This window comes from Rattus norvegicus, chromosome 15 (genome assembly GCF_036323735.1).
Source record: "Rattus norvegicus strain BN/NHsdMcwi chromosome 15, GRCr8, whole genome shotgun sequence".
Classification (NCBI taxonomy): Eukaryota; Metazoa; Chordata; class Mammalia; order Rodentia; family Muridae; genus Rattus; species Rattus norvegicus.
The window spans coordinates 56,166,444-56,182,040 of NC_086033.1; the positions used below are offsets into that span (position 1 = coordinate 56,166,444).

Here is a 15,597-nt window from a genome sequence, read left to right on the forward strand (position 1 = left end):
TTTGTCTTGACTGCAGAAAGCAGAAAAATACATATGGAAGAGTGAAACCACCTATAAATGTATCCCTAGAGTGAAGGTGCTCTGCTACAAGACCCTTGGGTGATGGAACTGTCACTCCGTGGTCCACTTGAACAAATGGAAAATGGAAATCTTTTTAAAGACCAAACCAAGGTGTGCTGATATGTTTCGCTATTGGTAGATTCCAGTTAGTCATCTTTCTAAAAATGTTTCCAGTATCAGCTGTGCTTTAAATGGTCTTCAAAGGTGATGCAGTCTCCCTAGCCACTACTGAGATAAGACTAGAAGTCAACACTTGCAGAGTTCAATAAATATTAATGAATTTGCATGCAAAAAAATCCCTCTAGCCTTTCCCAAACCATTGCTCAAGATGGCAGAGGGGCAGGTTCTGTTGCTGGATGGCCAAGGCCATCTTCTGGGCTGCCTGGTGGCCACTGTGGACAAACAAGTACTGCTGGGCTGGAAGGTGGTGGTTATACACTCTGAGGGCATCAACATTTCTGGAAATCTCTACAGAAACAAGTTAAAGTATCTGCCCTTTCTCTAAAAGCAGATGGACATCAACCCCTCTCGAGGCCCTTACCACTTGCGACCCCCAAGCTGAATTTTTTGGCTCAGTATTCAAGGCATGCTATCCTCCAAGAACAAGATAGGCCAGGTTGCCCTGAAAGGTCTCAAGGTGATGGATAGGGTCCCTCCACCCTATAACAAGTTTGCTTACCTGGGGCATCTGGCTGAAGAGGTCAAGTGGAAGTACCAAGCAGTGATAGCCACTCTGGATGAGAAATGGAAGGGAACAGCCAAGATCCACTATCAGAAGAAGAAGCAGCTCTTGAGGCTATGAAACCGGCAGAAAACATGGAGGAGAAAATCAACAAGTTCGCAGAGGTCTTCAGGAAGACCATTCCTGCAGAACATTCAGCATATCTGCATTTTGTGTCATTTCCTACATGAAATGAAATTCTAAACACAGTTGATGCTCATCTGATAAAAACATTGAAAAAGATAAAACATTTGTCATTGTGAAACTGCTCATAAAAAAATAGCAATTTCATTGTTACAACTTCAGTGAAACCAAGTGTATTTATCTAATGCCTTGATACAGGAAGAAAAAGGAGAGGGAGGAGGAGGAGGAGGAGAAGGAGGAGGAGGGGGAGGAGGAGGAGTGACAGGAAGAGGAGGAGGAGGAGGAGAAGGAAAATCTTAGGGATGATTTTTAATAATAGATTTTCCAGCCTATCTGTCCTTTTCTAAAAATGAACTGAGTAGAGAACTTAGAGACGACTTTGGCAACAGAAATTGACATCATCTCGGACTCTTCAGAAAGAAACACAAAAATAAACACTGGCCACATGCCTGGGCCGTATAAAGATTGGACCCGGTTCTGTATAATGATGGAATGTTCAACACGCTCAAGCAATTCTGCTATAGATTAGCAAAGATTAGAAGAGATATTTATATTGATGTTTCTATAACCATAAACTCACAGAAAAGAGAAAGAAGCCAAATGTAACAGGGTTTTGGAAACTGGGGGCCTTTGAGCAAGTGACAACTTGTACTCAAAGAAGAAAGAACAAAACTCTCATTTAGCCATGGGTAAAATGGAGAACAACCTGAATGTCACAGATGTTCAAAGTCAAGGAACCAAAGCTAGGGAAGACCTGTGTGGGTGAGGGGTGATGGAGAGGAGCTTTATTTAAAGGCACATGAAGAACACTGCCTTATATCACAGACTCACATCATGCTGGAGGTTGATTCCCCATAGAGAAGGTGTAGAAGTGCAGCTACCTCACTACAAACCTGAGAACCTCCTGGTAGGTCTGATGATTGGCTGCTCTACTGTGAGTGTTTATCAACTTAATAAGAACTAGAGTCACCTGGGAAGAAGGACTTCAACTGAAAGACAGCCTTTATCACCTTGGCCTGTGAGCATATCTGTAAAATATTTCCTTGATTGCTAATTGATTTAAAAGGGCCTCATCCACTATGGGTTGCACATACATAAGTAAATGAATCTGCGTTGTCTAAGAAAGGTAGTCAAACATAAGCCAGTTGTGGGGGAGGTAACAAGCAGCATCCCTCCATGGTTTCTGCTTCAGTTCCTGATTGAGCTCCTAGTCTTAATCCAACAAATCCTTCTCCTTTCCTTGTTGCTTTTTGCCCACTGTATTTGTTACAGCAACAAAATCAATCTAGAACAGATTCCAAGTTCAGCCTCATTATTCTCCAAAAGAAGCTGAAAACTCTCTAGGAAACGAGATCTACGTAATAGAAACGATCCAAAGACACCAATTCCACACTTGGTGCTTTAATAGCCAGATCGCCAGCAAAAAAGTAGGCTGATGCTCTGAACTCTGATTCTGTGTTTCCAGCTCCAATTCTTATACGAGCAGAGGGGAGCCACTAGTCATCTCTGGAAAGCCTCTAGGACATGGTGGGAGATAAGGAGGGAGGAAGGCAGAAAGAGACCACCTGAGAAAAAGAAGAAGTTTCAAAAGAAATATCCTAGGGGCTAGAGAGATGGTTCAGTCGGCACAATAACTGTCACAGAGCCCAAGGGGTAGTGTTCAGGTCCCTAGAAAAAGTCAGAAATGATGCTTTGAATCCCTCTATTCTACTGCTGGGAAGGCAAGTACAAAGGGATTCCCAGAGCTCGCTGGCCAGATATTCTCAAACAATTGATGAGCTGTAGGTTCAGTTGGTGGCTTTGTCCCCAAAAGTAAGGTGGAGGTAATAGAGGAAGATGCCAATATAAACCTCTTGTCCCCACAAACACACAGACATGCACACGCAACTTACACTTGCAAAGTGCACATGTGTAAATACACACAAAGAGAACACACATGCACAACTTAAAGTAATATCCCAAGAGAAATAAAAGTATTGTATCTGAGTAACAAGACTATAATGGTCTAATAAGGAATATTTATGGTTGTAATTTTTATACCTTCTGGTATAGGAGCCCTTAACATATTTTAAAAATATTGAAAATCCTGAAAAGCTTTTTTTACTGTGTTTATGCCTATTGGTTTCTTCATAGGAGAGCTTTAAAAAACCTGCTAAGTAAGTATTTGCAGAATAGTCAGTATATTAAACAAAAATTTAATATATAACACAAATAATGCATTACTATGAAGAAATCACAAACTCAAAACAAAAAAATAAAACGTGCTGCTTGTGCCTTTGTTTTACATTGTTTTTCCAGATCTCTGTAGCATCAGGCTTAATAAAAGCAAGCTGGTCTCTGTGTCAGCGTCTGTACTCTCTCTGTTGTGATACCACATGTGAGGTCATCTCTGGAAAACTCTGTGCTCAGAAGAAGAGTTATAAAGAAACAACCATCGCAAAACTACTGTGGTACTGTTTTGCTTCATTGACTCTTTGAAAACTAGCAGATCTTGGTAACTAAAAGCAAAGACTTGGAATAAGGAACGTTAAAAAAGGAAAGATTTAGAAAAAATAAAAAGACAAACTAGTAGGGGGGTAAAACTAATTTTTAAAGGACAATGTCACTCAACTAACGAAAGGAATCTCAAACTGAGCTAGAAACCATTATAATGCTACAACAGAGTGACTTGAAATCTTGGCAAAGCTGATGTAATGTGTTTCAGACCAAAGTTTTGTCAAATGCTGAAGTGAACAAGACTCACACAAGGTCACATCAGATACAATCATTTCTGAAATGAAGTTGAAGAAAATACCATTCATGTAGGAGGAAAAATAGGTCAGACCAAAAACAACAAGAAAAAGAAACTTCAAAGTTCTCAAAAACAAGTCTAGAATCTAAAAGGCTATTGAACAATGGCCTCAAAATCCTGCAGGATAATTACAAACAAAAACCATTGAAATACAAGATGTCTGGAAAGCTTTTCCATGCAGCCATTCTCAGAAAATGTGCTCAATGAAACAAGTCCTTCACCACACAAAAAACCAGGAAGACAACAACAAAAGGCCCAGGAGAAAAAGAAAGGGGGAGACCCAGCTTAGGACAGGGACAGAAAGTGCCCAGGCTTCCTGTGTAAAAGTTGGTCACAGGTGCCAAGGACAATGTCTCTAAAATGTAGGCCTGAGAAGAAGGTCCAGGCAAAGAACACACTGAGATAATGGTGACCAGGCTTGGGATTAAATCAATGTTGCCTTAATGGGAAATTAATCAAATTTGCAAAACAGGAGGCATTATGAAAGATAATTGGGGCACAAGACAAAGAAGAAATTGTGATCATGGGTCACTAACAGCAGCACAAACTTGCCTCTACATAGTCTTAATAATAAGAGATCTAACAAAATTATGAGTATTAAGACAAGCAAGTGAGGGGAGGCAAGTGTGGTTGTGTGAAGCAAGACAAGAGAAAAAGAAAAACTAATGTGTCAACTTCCATGATAACAATTCAATAGGTCTTATCTAAAGGAGATTTTTAAATTATAATATAAACATGAAATTCACACACGTGGAAACAAATTACAAAGACTGACCTAAATATATTTAAAAAGGGAACCTCTATGGAGAGGTAATAATGCTGTATTTTAATCCCAGAGTATCATGGCTGCTTGGCTGACTCTTTAATCATGTATGCACGTGACTATAACACATTCGCTTAAAATGTTGAACATGTTTTAAAAGCAAAGTAATACAATACATTAACTATGAAGAATTGGGTCCAAAGAAAGCTGGTGTAACTTTCTCATCTTGATGGATCCTCTTAAGCATTTGAGCATTTCAGCCACTTGCTCACATTTGTCACAGAACAAGATTATATTTGGTTCCTCAAAGAAGTCTAAAAATCTAAGATAAAACTAGCTTCCCTGGTCTATGCAATCCATGTTTGCCAGGTAATACAAGTTTGACCATCTAAACACTTGGAGAAATATCTTCTAAGCTAATTGTTTGCCGAGGGAATCTTGCCATTGCTACACACCCTAGAACTATTTGTGCGAAGATAGATGTATGCTAAGCTCAGAGTCAGTCTTGTGTGCAGCTTCTTAAGGATCAAGACAACAAAGTTTCATTGCACGGCACCTAGGTCAAGATATGGAATCACCTCAATGTGTCTTGAGTTCCAGCACACTGCAGCTGCTGCCTTCACTGCTATGCTTTCCTCACATATGCTGATGGGAATGAAACACAGGAAAGGAAATCTGCCAAACTTAAATGCCAACCCAGATATTTCCGCACTTATAGGAACAGTCAATGCATCAAATGGTGATAATTCAGTATCAATTCTGCCACAGCCTAATGTTTAGAAGATACATTCAGCAAATATTCATCAAGTGTCTATTTTGCCTCAGGACTTCCGCTTTCAGAAAATATGGTATGTGTATATTTAGCTTAGAAACATGCTTGAACTATTTCTATGTATAGGGCATAACATTGTAGCAAATGGTCTCTGTTCTTTCCATTAAATTCTACCATGCAATGCCTGTCTGTGTTCATCATCCATGTTATTCTGTAAGAAAACCAGAGCCATTCTGTGCCTGGAAAGAAATCAGATTTCCCATGGACAGTGTCAGAGTTGCCAACCCTGCACTTTTCAAAGGCTTTCCTTTATCTCGTACAGTGCATACGCAGCTATGCTGGAGGAGCCCCCTGGTAGCTGGACTGAAAGAGAATGAGGTAAAGCATGAGGAACAGAACACATGGACATCCTCTCAGTCACTTCTACTCTCTGTCATTGGGAGAAAGACATGACAGGTCCTCTGCCACACAGATGCAGCCATGAGTGATTGCAAACAAGAAATAAATTAGGTCCTTTCATAATGGTGGGTGGGATAAGACCTGAGAAGTTCACTGCTATGCAAGGCAGAGACGATATAAGGAAAACAAAAAACCATTGAGGTCTAAAGTGAAAGACCTAGCTGTAAGGATCAGTTCTTGGTCACAAAATAGAAATACTGATATCTACTTTTTAACGTTCATACCTATTTTTAGGGCTGTTTGAAGTATAAAATAAAACATAGACTTCCCTAAAGCTGTTGTCCTATCAGGCATCAAGACCACAAGGCAGGCCAGTCTACCTTCTCCACGGAGAGTGTGCTGGAGCGGACATAAGGTCAGCGAATCTAGACATTCTCTACACAAGAACTGAGCAGACGGATCCAAAAGTCACAGTCTTGCCAGGACAGGTTAGCAACATCTCTTCTCCATTCTCAATGTGTCCATGAAGACTGTAAAAGGAAGGATGGTGGAAGGAAGGAAGGAAGGAAGGAAGGAAGGAAGGAAGGAAGGAAGGAAGGAAGGAAAAATAGTTTCCCTTAGAAGCATCAGCAGGAACGCAGCCCTGCCAATACCCTGCTTTAGCTCGGTGAGTTATTTTCAGATTGTTGAACCACATGATAATGAAATTCTGTTGTTTAAGGTGCAACAAACATGTCCACATCCAAATCACTGATATCTGTGATTATGTTATTCCATAACAGCTGGGACCTGACTACTGTGCTTAGATGTATGCTCTTTAGAGAATATCTTGGACTACCTAAGTGGGCCAGCTCTAATCACAATTATTAGAGAGAAGTGGGAGGCTCAGATCTGATAATGGGAAAGGCTGAAGTGATGCTGTCATTGGATGAGAGCCACAAGCCAGCAAATGTGGGTAATATTAAAAGCCAGAAGGAGGTAGAAGAGGAAGAGAATGAAGAGGGGCAAGGAAAGAGGGAAGGAAGGAAGGAAGGAAGGAAGGAAGGAAGGAAGGAAGGAAGGAAGGAAGGAAGGAAGGAAGAAAGGAATAGTTTTCCTTAGAAGCATCAGCAGAAATGCAGCCCTGCCAAATGCTTTAGCTCAGTGAGATATTTTCAGGTTGTTGAACTACATGATAACGAAATTCTCTTGTTTAAGGTGGAAATTACTGAGACATCATTACACCAGCCCCTGGAAACACACTCCACTCACATTCTGAACCCTCTGGCCTGCTTCATCTCCTGTGAGTCTCAAAGCAATGATAGATGCTTCAGTTGAGCCTCAGCTCATTCTATCACCTTTCCGAGTAGGTGGCCCTCCACAAAGCATATGCTCCTCTCTGACCTGCTCTGCTATAACTTTTTAAAATGCCACCCCCACGAAGAGTGGGTTGGATGTGTCTGCAGTCTTTTACTGCTTCCTATGTCTAGGTGAGTAAGTCCAATTTTGAAGACATGTTTTTAAAACGTGCTAGGAACAACAAAGGTAAGCCATGCTCCCAAGTCTGGCTCTTCTGAGTGATAAAGCTGATATTTTCATCTCCATCTGTCTCCTTTAGCTCTAAAGTGATTCAGAAATCAGGAAAAGAGTATCTAGTTTAGGCATTTAAACTCAAAAGCTGTACCAGAGAGCAGAATGAAACTTGGTCCCAAAGAGGAAGCAGAACAGAGTCCAGCACTTGTTTAGCTTTGAGGAAGATTCAGACTACTGCTGTGGGAAGGGGAGAGTGTGTCATTGAAGCTGACATCCATAATGCTCACCCAGATGTAGTAGGGAAGCAAGCTCCTGAGATCTACCCCATCTCTGTTGACACTGGAGGCATACTAGGACAAGCCATAGACCACAGGTGAGGTAGCTGGCCATGTGTTCTTCAAGCCATTAGAAACAGGGAGGGGCTGCAGCTGGCATTTGAGATCCCACCTCATCAAAGACAAGAGTCCACCCTGCTTACAGGTAAGATAAGTCCACATTCTGTGTCCAAAACCTGATTTTCTTCAAAGCTAGACAAAATACTATAAGAACTTGAGGTGGTACTTTTAGGCTTCCAGAGAAGGGAAAGCAGTTGCCCTCCTATTTCCCAGTAAATTTTTCACCAATGAATCTGTCATTAAAATTCTATTTTAAACCACAAAGAGCATTATTGAGAGCAAAAATAAACACGCATAGCAGTTCTTCGGGGGTCTGATACTATTGATTTTTTTTCCTATGCAGAAATGAATCTCCCTTGACTCAGAACCATATGACATTAATAGGAGATATTTATCATGCTCTCCATAGGCATGAGGCTAACAAAAGTTTCATATTTTCACTTCATTTTAATTTATTTTCCAGTCAGAAAGAAGAAGAACATATTGACAAGAAATTAGGAACATATTGATGGCAATTATCAATCATTGCACAAAATTGGAATGTAGATTGGTGGCTGGAGAAGTTGTCTCAAGAGATGCTAAGGTTCAGCACTTTTTTCCATTTATTTATGTATTTACTTACTTACTTACTTACTTACTTACTTATTTACTTCACATTCCAATATACATCAGCCCTCCCTTTTCTCCTAGTCCCTACCTCACACAACTCCTCCCTGAATCACCCCATCCCCTTCTCCTCTGAAAAGGGACAATCCCCTCCCTCCAGTATTACCCACCCTGGCACATCAAGCCACTGAGGACAAGGTGCATCCTATCCCCTCCCACTGAGATCAGACAAAGTGGCCCAGTTAGGGGAAAGGGAGCCACAGGCAGGAAACAGCTCAAGGATAGGCCTGGCTCCATTTGTTGGGGACTCTCATCAAGCTGCGCACCTGCTTCATATGTGTGCACATGTGGTGGAAGTGGGAGGGGTAGGTCCAGACAATGCATGCTCTTTGTTTGGTGGTTCAATCTCTGGGAGCCCCCAAGAGTCTAGGTTAGTTGACTCTGTTGGTCTTCCTGTGGAGTCCCTATCCTCTCAGGGCTCCTCAATCCTTCCCCCAACTCTTCCAAAAGATTCCCTCAGAGGCTGTGGGTCTCTGCATCTCTTTTCCATTGGCTGCTGGATAGAGCCTCTCAGAGAACAGAATTCTATGCTAGAATTCTGCCTGCAAGCATAACAGAGTATCATTAATGGTGTCGGAAATTGGTTCTTATGCATGGGATAGATCTCAAGGTGGGCCAGTCATTGGTTGAGCATTTCCTCCATCTCTGCTCCGTCTTTGTCCCTGCACATTTTATAGGCAGTACACATATTGGGTCAAGGTTTTGTGTGTCCATTGATGTCCTTATCCCTTCACTGGGAGTAGTGCTTATCTACAGGAGGTAGCCACTTAAGGCTCCATCTTCCCAACTGCTTGAAATCTCAGCTAAAATCACCCACATAGACCACCTTTCCACCACTGGTGCCCAGGTCTCTGGCATGTACTAGAGATACCCAGCTCTACCCACTGCTGATTTCCATTCTCTCTCCCCTGTTTCCCTATACCTATCTCCCCCTGCTCTGTCCCCCTCCCCATCCACTCTCCCACACACCTCCTATAAAAGACCCTGACTATCACCATTCCTGACTTTAAGCTGTACTAGAGCAATAGTAATACAAACTGCACGTAAGGGGTATAGAAAAAGACAAGTTGGTCAACAGAATCAAATCAAAGACCCAAAAATAGACCCACATCCTACAGACAATTGATTTTTGACAAAGAAGTCAAAACCATACAGTGGAAAAGGGAGAGCTTCTTCAATAAACAGTGCTGGTCTAGCTGCATGTCTGAATGTAGAAGTATTCAAATAGATCCATATTCATCACCCCACAAAACTCAAGTCCAAATGGATCAAGGACCCCAACATAAAACCACATACACTAAATCTAATAGAACAAAAAAAATGGGCCAAAAAAATGGGTACTTGAACTCATTGGTACAGGAGAAAACTTCCTGAACAGAACACCCTTAGCTCAGGCTAAGATCAACAATTAATTAATGGGATCCCATGAAACTGAAAAGCTTCTATAAGTCAAAGGACACTTTTGATAGGACAAAACTACAGCTTACAGATTGGGAAAAGATCTTTATCAACTCTACATCTGACAGAGAGCTAATATCCAAAATATATAAAGAACTCAAAATATAGAAAGTTAGACGCCAACAACCCAAGTAAACCAATTTAAAAATGGGGCACAGAGCTAAATAGAGAATTCTCAACAGAGGATCTCTAATGGCCAAGAAGCACTTGAAAAATGTTCAAAGTCCTTAGTCATCAGGGAAATGCAAATCAAAATGACCCTGAGATTCCACCTTAAACCAATCAGAATGGTTAAGATCAAAAGCTCAGGGGACAGCTCATGCTGACAAGGATGTGGAACAAGGGGAACACTCCTCCATCACTAGTGGGATTGCAAACTGGTACATCACTCTGGACGTCAATTTGGTGGTTTCTTGGAAAACTGGGAATACTTCCTCCTCAAGACCCAGCTATACAATTGGTGGGCACATACCCAAAAAAGATACTCCACCATCCAACAAGGGCACATGGTCAACTGTGTTCACAGAAGCTGTATTTGTAACAGCCAGGAACTGGAAACAATCTAGATGTCCCTCAACTGAAGATTAGATAAAGAAAATGTGGTTCATTTTCACTACTAATCAGCTATTAAAAAACAAGGACATCATGAAATTTCCAGGCAAATGTATGAAACTAGAAAATATCACCCTGAGTGAGGTAACCCAGACCCAAAAGGACATGCATGATATGTACTCACTTATTATGGATTTTAGTCATAAAGTAAGGAATGCCCATGCTACACTCCACAAAGAAACCAAATAACAAGGAGGGCCCAAGGGAAGAATCTTTCTCAAAGGGGGAAATAAAAAATTACAAAAAAAAAAAAAACCAACAACAAAAAAACCCAGTCCTTATATTTAAGAGCATCCTGAGGGAGTCTTGGCCACTCAAATAGAGGATCAAAGACAGTTGCATGACATCAGAAGGCAGCAAGCAGCCAATCTAGGAAACAGGTACCTGTTGCCTCCCTCTCCCTGCCTTTGCTGATCTCAGCTTTAGAAACAAAGCTAATTCAAGCCAGAAAACTTATCAAGGGGCTTTAGGAACAGGTGCTCGTGGAAGGTGAATTCAGAGTCCCTGGGGATGAAGACGAAGAAGAGGACCTTAGTGATTGTCTGCAATGACATGGGGGTAGTGGTGGGTAAGAAGGGTGGGAGGAAGAATTAGTCCCACCCAGGAAACAGAAGGAACAACCTAATTCTCGCTTGTTTCTGTTTCCAGAGTTTCAATTTCTATTCCCCAAATTGTAAATTCTGAAGTTGTATTTAGACAGACACTATGATAATATAGCGAAGCACAAGTATTTTCTTTGCCTCTGAGCAAAGCGTAAGCATTTTCAGTTTGACTTGATGTATGATAGAAAAGTCTTACTATAGAAGGAACAATTACAGGGTACCCCCCAGTTCTCAGATGAATAGAGAAGGATTTACTCCATCTTCATTTACAAAACTTTAAATCTGTAATTAGAATAATGTGGTGCTGAGAATAAGACTCTGGGTACAATTCCTTCTGCCGAAAATCCACATGTAGTGATATGGACAGTAAAGCCTTTACATCAGGCTTTGAGCAGAATACTTAGGAAAAACCTTTGCTCTGTCTGATTAATTAGTACAGGTTGAAAATTTGTTTTGAAACTGTTTGAACCTTGAAGAAATGTTGTCTCTCTGGAAAGTCTGCACTTTGTGCTACATGAGAACTTGCAGCTGCACAAATCCTGGACCTAAGACACACCTGGCAAAGTTGAAGTCCTTTCTTTTGATTATGGCTAGCCCTGGCCAAAAAGGATTGAAATTTGTGTGGGGTGTCTGCTCTCTTGGGCACCCAAGGGCAAGATAACCTTAATAGTTGGAACTTTTCCCAGATCCAATTAATTTTTGGTAATGATTGAATAAAAGTAAAAGGAGTGAACTAGTCAGGGTCGATGGTTTATTTTCCAAGAAGGCTGAACCCCTTATGTCCTTCAGAAAATGAAGGCTTAGCATCTTGACAAGCTTCTCTCTCTACTGTGAAGCATAAGGCCAGCAGCAACCAATGTTCATGGGGTTGACTTTCAGAATGCTGATGATATTGGAATTTCTCAAAGAAAAGCATGAAAACTTTATGACATATTTTAACTTTTTAAAGGGGCCAGAAAAGGGAGTTGGATTTCCTGGGACTGGAGTTTGTAGGTACTAAGAACTGAACTTCTATTCTCTAGAAGAATAGCATGTGATTTTAAAACACTACCCAATCTTTCCAGCCCCTAGTATACATGTCAATCCTATAAAAACATGTAATGTGTTTGCTAATTCCTCATCTAGCCTAGTGCACTATTGAGCACTTAAACTGTGCAAGGCACTGGATTGAACTCAGAACACAACATTCAGACATATCAAAGAGGCTGTCTGTTATGCTGCTCAGAATCCATATAAACATATGTGTGTATAAATCTTACATATATGTGTATATTTTTTCATTTCCTGTTTAATAAAAGTTGTCAGTATAACCTCCCAAGTGGAATGACAACTGTCCCTGTTTAAGGCACTGATTTTATTCCGAAGCCTCCAACTTGGTGCACTAATCAACTCTGAACACTCTACTCTCTCTTTCATAAGCTACTCTGTTGGACCTCAGGGTTCACATGGATATGTGCAGACCATAGACACTCGGTCACCAGCACTCAGGACAGACAGATTGTAATAAAGCTCTAACCCAGACAGAAGGGTGTCTGTGTCAGCTCCTTTAGTCTGAAGGCATGTGAGTTACTATATAAAATGTGTTCCTGGGCTTTCAATTGCTCCTTATTGGAAAAGACATGCTGAAATAAAACTGTAATATGAAATTACCTTCACCTCCTCTTACCATGTAGATATTGTTCTAATAACTCATTTATATTATAAATTTCAAAATGATCTAACTATGACTGGATTTTTAAAGTGACTTCATCACAGAATTTTTTTTTCAAAAGTCTTGGTCAAGGTTCCAGAGCCTTCTCACTGAAAAGAAATTCAGTCAAATAATGACAGCAAGCAGAAATGCTTTAAAACCCTTTCCTACCACCTCCAAGATACAGGAATCTGTTTCCTCAAAACAGAATTATTAGAGTCCAGAGATATACTCACTTCCTTTTTTATTTGCAGTTAAAAGCCTGGAAGTCTGATTACTTTTAAAATTCAATTTATATTTCACACTTAAAATTTAGGGAAGTTTTGAGTAGATAAGTACCTCTTACCATTCCCTCCTTGACAACTGGGGAGTTGGCTGCAAGATTGTATCTCTAAGACGGGTACATTTTCTTTTATATTTAAACACACACACACACACACACACACACACACACACACACACACACACACACTTATGGTTCCCCACTAAGGGTCTCCCTGTTCCCTAGGGTAGTAGAGTTTACCCTTTGACTTATCTTCATTTCTTTTCTCTTGTTCCTTTTGGGATAGGTGGAAATTGAGAACTAGAAATTGAACCTGAGGTTTCAAGTGTGCAAGGCAAGTGCTCTCCCTATAGCCTGAGCTATAGCTATAGCCTGAGATTTCTTTTTTGAAATGAGGGCTCACTATGTTCCAGAGGCCAAACTTAAACTCAGTCTGTGGCATCCTCCTGACTCAGTCTCCCAAGTGGCTGGGTTAGAGATACTATCATCAGGCCTACTAGCTTTTCCTTGTCCCATCCGTACTTGTTCCCACCGACCCCTGACATTGCTATTTTATTAACGCTTGTGGCGAGGGTCTTTTCTGACTAATGAAGTACAAACAGCTGGTAACTTTCAAATGTATCATGCAAGTCTTCACTCAGGAAAGTATGAGATAATCAGAAAAATATGAGGAATTTTTCATTGCTACTCACTATATATCAACTCCCAGTTTATGGATAATAAAACTCCTTGCTTTTGGAATGTGATGAGATTCTGTGTCAAAATGAACTGCTGGGCAAAATATCTAAGGTTTACTTCATCATCTCCTTATGAGGCTTTATTTCTATTGCAGTTTGCTTCTCTGTTACTCTGATCAAAGCCCTGAAGACCAAAAACACCTTGGAGGGGAAAGGGTTTATTCGATCTTACACTTCCAGCACATCATTGAGAGAAGCCAGGGCCAGCGCTCAGGGCAAGAACCTGGATAAGAAACACTGCTTGCTGCCTTACTCTCTGGCTTACTCATAGGTTCATGCTCAGGTAACTCTCACACAGCCCAGGACCACTTATGTAGGAATGATGGCACCTCTGGTGGGATGGGTCTTCTCATATCAGTTGTCATTTAAGGCAATCCCTCACAGATGCAGCCAATGACTCAGTGGCATTATAGCAGAAATAGATAAATAATAATCCCCCCAAACAAGAACATTAATGAGAACCTACTTCAAATAAGTGTAATAGAAAGAATCAAACTATCATCGTGGGACATGAAACATGGACATTTGTATAAGGTGGTATTTTGAACTCTGATGATTGGAAAAACATTTTTAGGAATGATGCCAGACCTAGACAGAGACAGAGACAGAGACAGAGACAGAGACAGAGATAGAGACAGAGACAGAGACAGAGAGAGATGCCACATGAAGACTTGGTGAACCACAAGAATAACTGACTAGAAATAGAGAATGGGAAAGGATGTAGTCTGCAACCAGAAAAAAAGTTTATTCATTTACTTATTAAATAAAGTCATAACTCAAGTTCCCACAACCTGAAGAGCTCAAAGGAAAAGCACATCAAGACAGGGAGGGAGATTGCATGGACAGATCCTGATAGTCTGGGGAACAAACAAGGGGAGAAGGCTGTGACTGTTTTTTGGGGGGCTTTTTTTTGTTTGTTTTGGGTTGTTTTGTTGTTGTTTTTTAACATTTTCTTGTGGGACAATGGATCATGCTGGGAAACTTGGTAAGGTTGAGTGGGTTCAAAAGCCCCAGCACTTCATACCAGAGGACAGTAGAAGCTTTGCCCAGGCCCCTGTAGAGAGGATCTTAGTGGCAGTGTCCCAACCCCCTCCACACGCAGATGAGGCATCCCTAACATCTCAGACCAAGCCAATAGAAACCATCTGCTGTCAGACCTTAACCCACCCCAAACTGTGTCCAGAAGGATTGCGGATCATCGGAGAACTTCTGTCATGTAAGAGCTGTAACGCTTCCTGGGGAAGAGAACTCTCTCCCAAAGCTTTCACCCCGGAAGCTGCCTGGGCCCCCAGTCACTTCCCATCAGTGACCAACCTAGCCACTACACTTCCTCTGCTAGTCATCCCTCCTGCCTCTCTCCCCTCCCGCTCTGCATTGAAGCAGTAGTGGGATTCTCCTCTCCCCTTCAAAGAGCACAATGCCCTCCATGCACAGCTTCCAGTATACAGACTGGTATTTTCTAAATTCCCCATAACCTTCAGAGGAATTAAGTAGAATAAAATGCTGTTTATAAACTTCCACTCAACATAGTCTCAGACTCATATTAGTCTTCACAACCTCTCTGAATTGTATCTTGCAACAACCCCAGAGGTACAAGCAGCTCTGTTGCCAGTGCTTAAGACAAAAATCTAAGTTCAATGTCAAGAAATAGACCAGGAACTTTTGAAAACCTTTGGCAGGTGGGTCAGAACTGACTCAGAACAAGGAAAGTATGTACAAATACCACACACACACACACACACACACACACACATACACACACACACACAGAGAGAGAGAGAGAGAGAGAGACAGAGAGACAGAGAGAGACAGAGAGAGACAGAGACAGAGAGACAGAGACAGAGAGAGACAGAGAAGACAGAGAGAGAGAGAAAGACTGAGAGATTGCATATGAACTGATTGCATATGAACTAGAGAAAATATCTAGAAATTGAAATAACCATCAACAAAATTATGTCTCTCACTAAGATTAGATTTAGTCTGGTCAATGTG

The 15,597-nt window shown here is 41.1% G+C and overlaps 1 pseudogene; it reads left to right on the forward strand.

The window, feature by feature from the left end:
• The first annotated feature begins 388 nt into the window (after nucleotides 1–388).
• On the forward strand, nucleotides 389–1,046 carry Rpl13a-ps7 (ribosomal protein L13A, pseudogene 7; annotated as a pseudogene).
• Nucleotides 1,047–15,597: the final 14,551 nt, after the last annotated feature.